The following is a 10,680-nucleotide window of genomic DNA, read 5'->3' on the forward strand; positions in this document are numbered from 1 at the left end:
ATCTTTGGGTTTAGATTTTTTAGCTTTTGCTATTTCTCTATTTGTTTTTCTTTTGCCTGTCTTTGTATTTTCCAAAACATCTTTTATCTTATATTGATTTCTGTCGAATATCGTTTCGTCATTAGTTGTATTGGGTTGTGGACGTATTAACAAATATGCCGGAACCATGTCAATTGCTAATTCCAAATCAACATTGTTTAAAGTACTAGGGTATGTAGTACTATCAGTATAAGTCGTATTTTCGTAAAACCTACAAAATAAATGATATTATTAACTAAACCTGGCGACACGTTTTTCACATAAATAAGTCTTAAAATTTTTAAGATAAATATTTATTCATAACTGATACGAGGAAGTTCGGTTACCATGAGGAGTGTTTATACAAAACTAATTTTAAAATCATATAATTAACCAAACGTTCTATATCACGATATTAAATTAAGAATTAGTAGTTAAGAAAATGAATTTATGTATTATCCCAAATTTCGAAATTCATTCACATTCAAAAAAATATAGTTATTTATTAACTAAGAATATCTATTATAATTTAAAATAAAAATAAAACACTTCACTAAGTTCATAAATATTCCTCACTTGCTCAATAGAGAATAGAAATATGAAATTTTGTACAACCTGATTTATCCAACTGCTGGTGGTTATGAAGAAAAGGATATGCTTTGTTTCTTTTCACCCTTTAAGTATTTGATTGGATCAAACCATTTGGTAGGAGTCCATTTATACCATAAAGAAATATTGGGCTTAAATGCTCTCATTCAATCGAAATAACATAATTATTAAGATATTATCATTTAAAATTTCACAAACGATAAAAGAATAAAACACACTAGGGTTGTCACAGATACAAAACAAATAATTTACTGTGTAATTGTTAGGAGACCTTAGACTCACGCTAATGATACTATACAAACACAAATGTGTTTACAAATACACAATAAAAAAAAACAAAAATGTTATCGTTTGTTCGGAAGCGTAGAGTCTTTCATCTATGACTTAATCCACGAATAACATAAGATAATAACGCAAAGCGTCATTATAGACACATTTAGAAACACGCAAAAAAAGGAATGAGTTACTAATAGTTCAAAATTGGGTACATTAAAGTTCTACAAAGGCAAGCCTATAACAAGTTTACTGGGAAAGGTAGACATCAGAATTTCTGAAACACATTACTCTATTTAGAAACAAAAAACTGATGTTTAGTTATTAGTACGACAACTAGAATTAACGTGTATCATACTAACTAACGTGTATCATACGCCTATAAAAGGGACAACATCGATAGGTCAACTTCGGGTAGGGTCTAAATGATCCGCTGAACGCTTACTTCATCCCTAGCCTTCCTCAGTGTCTGGCCATTCAGAATACAAAATATTGGACAACAATAATCTTTTTCAAATATTATTTTGGGGGTTTCGAATAGAGAGTCAAAATTCGAAGGTCTTCACACTAAGAGTAAAACTTAGGCAAAATGAACAGATACTATAATGAACTATCATTCGTAAGTAGACAGAGGAATTTTGATATCTTTGGTGTAGATACCAAAAAAAAAAGACAATTGGATTTATAAATCCGTAAAATAAGGTAAATTGAATTTTGTATCCCCTAAAGACAACTAAATGTATGTACAATTCATTTTTTTTTAATGGCATAGGCAAGTGCCATACAGCCAGTCACAACATGAAAATTTTCTACCCAAAAGAATAAAAAGATAATAAATTTCAAAGCATTACAAATTTTAAGCATTAAAATTATTATTAAGGATAGGATAGAGATAAAACATGGACACTCGTTTCTCGTCTAGGGACCCATCAAGACATTGCTTTTAAGACAAACTAGATTGGGCCACGGATAAAAGGTAATAACAAATGGGGTAAAACAGAGGTTAGGATTCTAATTACAGTTAAATATTAAGTTTACTTTTGCAAATAAATTCCATCAAACATTCATTCACAACTCTTATATTTAGAGATAGCAGATAGCACATATTGTACGGAGGAAAAATTTTGATGTTGACTAATTTTTTTATTAGATCTTCAGTTTGTTTTGTGTATTTTTTACACTCGAAGAAAATGTAATTTAAATCACCTTCTTTTTGACAGTCTGGACATAAATTTGAATTTACGATTTTTAGTTTGGACAGATGACTAGGATAGCAGGCGTGTCCAAATTTTATTCTAATTATGGATGTTATATACCTTCGTGGAACAGAATAATTTTTAAACCAATAATCACTTGGGATTAAAGGCTGTATAGAACCATAATGCGAGGAAGACTTCTTCTTCTTCGTCTAGCCATTCACGTCCACATCTGAACATAAGCCTCTTCAAGTCTTCCTTTCCATTGTTTTTTATTGTACGCTACTTGTAGCCAGTTTTTCCCGGCAGTCCTTTTCAGATCATCTGTCCATCTCATAGGAGGTCTGCCTCTGGGTCTTTTGTGTTGGTATGGTCTCCAGGTTAAAATTGATCTGTGCCATTTGTTTAGATCGCTCCTAGCTACATGTCCAGCGTATTCCCATTTCAACTTTAATGATTTTTTGACTCTAAGTATATTCATATTCTTTTTTGTGATTGTCCATGTTTGTGCCGCATAAGTTAATATCGGAATAATGCATGCATCAAAAACTTTAGATCTAAGATGTAATTGAATTTGTTGATTTCTGAGTATATAGTTCAGTTTACCGAATGCTGCCCAAGCTAACTTTCTTCTTCTTTTTATTTCTTCAGTTTGAATTTCCCTATTTAGTATTATTTTTTGTCCTAAGTATATATATATTCTTGAACTTTTTCTATAACTTTATCGTTTATTATTGTCACGGTCTCTTCGGAGTGCATGACTTTTGTTTTGTTTAAATTCATTTTCAGTCCTATTTTAGAAGATTCCAATGTATGTAGTTCCAAAAGCATGGTTTGCATTTCTTGTAGGTCAGTAGCTATCAGGATTATGTCATCTACAAATCGTAGATTACTGAGGTAGCGGCCATTTATGTTTATTCCCTTATATTTCCAATTTAGGTTTTTAAAAACGTCCTCCAAAACTAAGGTGAACAGTTTGGGTGATAAAGTATCTCCCTGTTTGACTCCCCTGTTTAATGGTACAGGGTTGGTGTGTTCATTTTCATTTAGGTAGTATGTAGCTGTAGCTTGGTTCATAGTTTCTTTTATTAAGTTAATATATCTGCTGTCTATTCTACAATTTTGCATTGCGTTTATTACGGCCGTGTGTTCTATGGTATCGAAAGCTTTTTCGTAGTCTACAAATGCTAGGAAAACTGGAAACTTGTATTCGTTACATTTTTCTATTAATATTTTTGTGGTTAACAGGTGATCGGAAGTTGAATAGCCTTTTCTAAAACCTGCCTGTTCATATGGTTGGTATTCGTCTAATTTCCTTGTTAGTCGAGTAGTTATCACTTTGGTGAGTATTTTAAACAGGTGAGGAAGACTGCGTACTATATATATATATATATATATATATATATATATATATATATATATATATATATATATGCCAAGATTGTTTCCATTTACTATTGATATTATTTTTAATTATTGTTAATGCGTCTTGTCTACAGATTTGGTGATCAGCTTGCGTTCCGGTATCAATGACCTTTTTAGCTAATAGGTCAACATGTTCGTTGTATTTAAGACCTATATGTGCTTTAACCCACAAAAAATGAACAATTCTTCGGTTTTTATAAAGGTCATAAACAAGTTTTTTAATTTGAAAGACATATATATTTGAGTTATTGCTAGGAAAATTTAAAGTTTCAATGGCTAACATAACAGACAATGAGTCAGATACTATTGTAACAGATGTATTCTGAGTGTTTTCAAAGTATCTTAATGCTTCATATATTGCTACAGCTTCAGCACTAAAGATTGAAAATGTACAATTCATTGTAATATGAACTAAAATAAACATAACAATATCATACTCTACTAAGGCACTCTAAACATTTCTGAAAGGGAAAAGAGGGATGCTTATAGCTCAACAAAGGCGGGTGGCCAACAAAGTAGCTTTAGCAAGCTTCGCTATAGTTATCCACTAGGTAGATAACCTAAATAGCATCAAACAATAATACAGTCGACTATGAAAGTCAAACAATGAATGGTAAAACTTCCAACTACTGGTTGAAAATTGAAATAACGCAAAGAAGAAAGACAGGATGGCCAATAGTTCCATAAGAATATCCTCTGGGATCGATAACTGCAAAAAATTTCCAAGCAAGGGGGAAACTCCCAGAGGGACAAAAGAAGAAAATAAATCCAAAACATTAATACACAATCTTGGAAAAGAAGAAAGAGAATGGGTATATAGCATACAAGCCATAATCGATACATAAACAGATATAAGGTTGAATGCTCGGATAAATGAACTTTGATCAAATAAAAGGCATATATCGAGCACAGTTTAATTTAATCTTGCCCAAGTACTTTCGATCCCTAGATCATCTTCAGGGGCATCTGAAATAAGCCAAGAAACGTTTTTTTAACTAAAGAAATTGATTAACTTCGATAAAAACTCGAAGTTTATGGTTGATAAAAGTTTTTATGTGATTAACGTTTATAGACTTACTTCGTCAATTGCGGCTTATCCGACAAGAATAAAATGTCATAAACATATAATTGTACAACACACTACACTACACAAGGACAAACAAACACTTTAAAAAAATTGAAAAATAGCTACATTGCGTACAGAAGCCGGAGACAGAATGGCTCACGATCTAACGGAAATGTTGGGGTGACATGTGACAAATGACAGCTTGGATGAGCAGTCACAATCATAGATATGTGATCTGCACCTTTAAAAAATTCTATGAAACTAAGTATTGACCCAAGGTCCAACTGACACTACTATAGGAGGTCACTGATGAAATATAAAATTATATAGAATATTTTTAAGTAGATTGAATAATCCAGATCTCACACTCAAACCTGTCTATAATAATTAGGGTGTTAGTTTGAGAGCAACTGAAGTCGACGTAAAGTATGAATGCAAGAAATAGCCTAAACAATATATTAGACAGTGGGTAGTTGACTACAATAAAATGGTCTACCAAGCACTATCAGTACTGTAGAAAGGAAGAAATCTGACTATGTAATTAAAATACTAAAAATTAAAAATCAAAATTGAAAGCAAAGTGTATAAATGGGGTATAATCCAAGTAGTTCAGTTGAACCCACAGTCAATGGTAGAACTATAAAATTAATATGGATATGCTCAGTGCAGGAAGTCTAAACAGTCGAGCTGGGTCCCCTACGAGGTGAAGCTGTAATAAAATTTTTAAAAATAGGTTTAAATTTAGTACAATTTAAATTAATATGAGTATTAAGACAGTGAGAGTTTCCATTTGTTTCCCTTGTAATCTCCAAATCTTCCAATAAATCCAACTCCATATAGTTTTTCTTTCTACTAATGTCATGTAAGATAGATGAACCAGAATTGATGTTAAAATTGTGTTTACTGGATAATAAGTGTTGACCAAAACTTGAACAGTTTGGTCTTTTCAAATGTTCTGAAACTCTAGTGGATAACTTTCTAATCTACATAAGAGGCATCACAAGCATCACATTTTAATTTGTAAATACCACTTTTGTCAAGTGTGTTCATCCTATCTTTGGTGTTGATTAAGAAGGAACCTAAGGTGTTGTGAAGGAAATTTTGATGTTATCAATTGTAGAAGTAAAAAGTTTAGATATTTTATTGGAAATGCTGCTAATATAAGTGAAGGAGAAATATCTGATGTTATTTGAAGTATTAGGTTGAAGAAAACATTGTGATGAATATGCAAGCTTTTCTGCAATTTTTAGTTTAGCTCTATTTAGAAGCTTATAGATAATGTTAGGATCATAACTAGACTTCGGCAAATATGCATATTGCATATTTTGCATATTGTGCATATTTTATGCAAATATTTCATATTTTGGCATATTTGTATAAAAGTTTGCATAAAGTGCATAAAAGTTCAGATTTTTATACTGTATTTGAAAATTTTTAAACATACCAATTTATTTCAATTCTTGTATAAAATTTTGTAGTCATTTTAATCAAGAAATGATCTAAGTACGTAATCTCTACAGGTACAAAACATTTACAATTTCAAAGAAGATCAATTTAAGTAGCCCTCAACATTCTTAGACAGTCTCGGTCACTGAGGCATTCAGTTATTGGATAATCGCTAAGGGTTCGCTCATTTGCATTTTATGATCTAATCCCCAAATCTATCTACAATTTATTGTATCTTAACAGCAGGTAAACGGCTAATAGTTTTGTTCCTAATTTAGGGATTTTCCAAAATCTCCCAGTTTATTGAATTAGGTACCTAAACATTTCTAATTTGATGCTCAGATTTGTAAATCATTTTTGTTTTGATATTCAAAGCGTAAACACTCGTGCGTAACAAAAAGGAAGATTGTGATTTTATAATGCCTAAAACAACCAGTGCTTCAACTTGGATTAAACCTTATAAAGAGCTGTCTATGGATATGGGAAAAATCTACTGTTCAGTCTGTGGCAAAATTGTAAGTATCTAATATTTTCTATTAAATATCTAATATTTCATACATACAGGGTGTTTCCAAATGACACTTACAACGTTTGACTGTAGATACTTCTCGAAAAATTGAACAAAACGATATAGTTAATAAGGGGTCAAACTTATTTACTTTTCGAGATACAGGGTGTTAAAATTAAAAAAAATTAAATTCTTTTAGTTAATAACAACAATAACTTTAAAACCAATAAACGTATTTACTTGAAATTTAGTACTCGTAGGTTATTTTTAAATGAAAAATAGCTTCCTTTAGTGAGAAAAAATTGTCCATGGTACAATACAATGGTGTGTATTTAGAAAAATTTTTCATCTTTACTTTTTTTTATGAAGTCAGCTATTCTAAAACACAATTATTTTTATTGTAATTGAATTAACAAAAAAAAACTTTTGTTGAATTTTAAAATAAGTTATATGATGTACTAATGGTTAGTAACAAAAACTAATTTGTGGATTAATACTGCATTTAAAACACTTAGCGAGTGTTTTTTTTCCAAACCAGTTATTTGATTAACCAAAAACACCTTGTATATTTTTATATTTTAAAGGTTGGGTTAAAATAAAGGTTTTTATTTTTATTTATAGATAGCATGTGAGAAGAAATTTCAGATAGACCAACATGTGAGAACTGCTTCACACATTGCAAAAAAAGGAAAAATAGGAGGAAAACATCAAACTTCAATGGCTAAATGTTTCCAATCTACTTCAAAAAAATTAGATGAGCAAGAAACTTTTAATGAAGACTTGTGTCGCGCATTAGTGTCTGCAAACATACCGCTTTCAAAATTAGCAAATGTAAATTTTAGTTCGTTTCTAAAAAAATATTGCAAACTTAATGTTCCAAGTGATCGGTCTCTAAGAAGAAATAATGTGAACGGGCTATACTCGTCGGTGTTAATTAATATTAAGGAAGAAATTGCAGATAATTATTTTTACATATCTGTAGACGAAACCACTGATTCCTCAGGAAAGTATATTGCTCATTTATTGATTGGTGTTCTTAAAGAAGATACCTTACCAAAATCTCATTTTATTTCATGCCAGCAATTTGAGAAAACAAATGCTTTAACAATTTCGCGTTTTATACAAGAAACATTAGCAACTTTTTTTCTTCCGACAACTATTCCTTCTAATAAATTACTGCTTATTTTATCGGATGCTGCTCCTTATATGGTGAAAGCAGGACAAAATTTAAAAATATTTTTCCCAGATTTAATACATGTTACTTGTGTAGCGCATGGATTAAACAGAGTTGCAGAGGAAATACGAAAAAAGTTTCCTCTTGTAAATACCATGATATCCAGTGTCAAAAAAGTATTTCTTAAATCTCCTATAAGAATTCAACTTTATAAAGAAATGCTACCTAACATTCCTCTTCCACCACAACCTATTTTAACGCGATGGGGAACATGGTTAGAAGCAGCTAATTTATATGCAGATCATTTTGTTAAAATAAAGAACATAATTGATACGTTAACAGATGAAAGTTCCCAATCTCTTTTGGATTCTAAACAAACTTTTCAGAGTAACTTGCTTCAACAAGAACTTTCATTTATAAAATCAAATTTTAGTTTTGTTCAAAAAACAATTACTCAGTTAGAATCACCAAAACTGTCATTGTTCGAAAGTACAGCATTAATAAAAGAATTTGCGTCATGTTGTCGGAACGTTAGAGGTAATATTGGAAAAGATATTTTAAAAAAATTTGAAGCTACTATGGAAAAAAATAAAGGTTACCATATTCTTTCTGAAGTAGTCAGTGTTCTAGCTGGAAATATTTCGGAAACAATTAATTTAGAACCAAATGTTTTGGTTAGTTTGAAAAATGCTCCCGTTACATCAGTTGATGTTGAACGAAGTTTTTCTATATATAAATATATGTACTCAGACAGAAGCCACAAGTTTTTGTTAGAAAATTTTGAACACCACTTGGTCATTTATTGTTACCATAATTCTAAATAAGTTTATTCATACTTAAAAATGATGTAGTTACTTAAAATAAATGTTAATCCTAATGAATAGTAGGAAATATTTAGTTATGTACACTTTTTTTTAAATAAAATTGTTACTATTTTACGATTTTTTTATTTATTTGTATGCATATTTTGTAAAATATTTGCATATTTTCGGGTAAACACGTGCATATTTATGCGCATATTTTCTACATTTTTATTTGCATATTTGCCGAAGTCTAATCATAACCATTATTAAAAGCAATTTGCTTAAGAGTATTAAGTTCTGAATTAAAATTATCATTAGAAAGTGGAAATTTGAGTAACCTATGAATGTAACTGTTGAAAGCAGCCATTTTATGTTGGGTTAGATGATTAGATGTTTCATGTATAACATGATCTGTTTGAGTAGGTTTTCTGTAAATATTGTACTCTAAAGAATCTTTATTACGGGATATAGTCATATCCAAGAAGTTCAACTTTTTGTCAGATTCTGGTTCCAGAGTAAAAGAGATGTTGGGATGGAGGTTATTAAGATCATCCAGAATCTGTAAAGCATCATCTTGGGTTCCCTGTATGAGAGCTATACAATCATCAACACGTTTATGACATTTTATTCTTGTCGGATAGGCCGCAATTGACGAAGTAAGTCTATAAAGGTTAAACACATAAAAACTTTTTTCAACCATAAACTTCGAGTTTTTATCAAAGTTAATCAATTTCTTTAGTTAAAAAAACGTTTCTTGGCTTATTTCAGATGCTCCTGAAGATGATCTAGGGATCGAAAGTACTTGGGCAAGATTAAATTAAACTGTGCTCGATATATGCATTTTATTTGATCAAAGATACATAAACAGTTCAGTCTCAAGCTAATGTTTCGAAAAGAAACAAAAAAGTCGTAACAGTCTTCCAAAAAAAACCTTACGATAAGACTCTAAAGGAACAGAAGAATCATTACATTCTTCCAAAGGAATAGAACAGTATTACAGTCCATCGTCAATAATAAAAAAAAAACCGTGATGTTGGACGTAACACACCACAACAATAAAAAAAAGTTGAACAGTAAAACATTTTTGACACCTAACTGAACTTTTAAACTGGCAGATAAAAAGACCAACGTATTTAAAATAAAACGGGGAGTGCGACAGGGAGACACAATTTCGCCAACATTGTTTACAGCATTATTAGAGCATATGTTTAAGAACGCAAATCTGAGTGAAAAGGGAATTAATGTCAATGGAGAAATGCTTAGTCATTTGAGGTTTGCTGACGATATTGTCCTTTTTGCTGACAGAATCTATGATGCAGTATCGCAACTGGAGAAACTATACCTAGCCTCCCTACAAGTAGGATTAAAAATCAACCACACAAAAACATAAATCATGACAAATCTTGTGTTAAGCGAAAAGATTTCAGTAAATGGCATGCATATTGAAGAAACCACCTCATATAAATACTTAGGACATGAGATACGCATAGGAAGAGATAATCATACGTGCGAACTAAGCCGCTGCATAGGACTCACTTGGGTGGCATTCGGCAAGCTAAGCTATGTTCTTAAATCAGAACTGCCTATGTGTCTTAAAAGAAAAGTCTTTAATCAGTGCGTGTTGCCAGTACTTACATATGGTGCAGAGACATTAACACTAACCAAGAAAGTAAGAAATAAAATTTGTGTTACCCAAAGAGCCATGGAACGATCGATGTTAGGCATTTCTCGTAGGGATCGGATCACGAACAAGGAAATAAGACGGAGAACAGGAGTGACAGATGCCATAGAAAGAATTATGAATTTTAAGTGGAACTGGGTGGGGCACATAGCTAGAATGTCGGATAACAGATGGACACAGTGAATAATACAGTGGAGACCGAGACAAGAAGCATATCGAAGTAGAGGTCGTCCACCAACAAGATGGTCTGATGACATAAAACGGATCGACAAAAATTGGATGCAAACAGCACAAAACAGAAATACATGGAAAAGACTGAGGGAGACCTATATCCAGCAGTGGATAGATCCGGGTTAAATGACGATGATGAATTGAACTTTTGAAACGGTTACAATATACTTTGAACAAATCGGGATCCTTAGTGGCACCTGCAATGTGTTTAGTAAGAGAAAGATTAGATCTATAAGACCTTAATTCATTA

This window comes from Diabrotica undecimpunctata, chromosome 9, assembly GCF_040954645.1.
Source record: "Diabrotica undecimpunctata isolate CICGRU chromosome 9, icDiaUnde3, whole genome shotgun sequence".
In the NCBI taxonomy this organism is placed as follows: domain Eukaryota; kingdom Metazoa; phylum Arthropoda; class Insecta; order Coleoptera; family Chrysomelidae; genus Diabrotica; species Diabrotica undecimpunctata.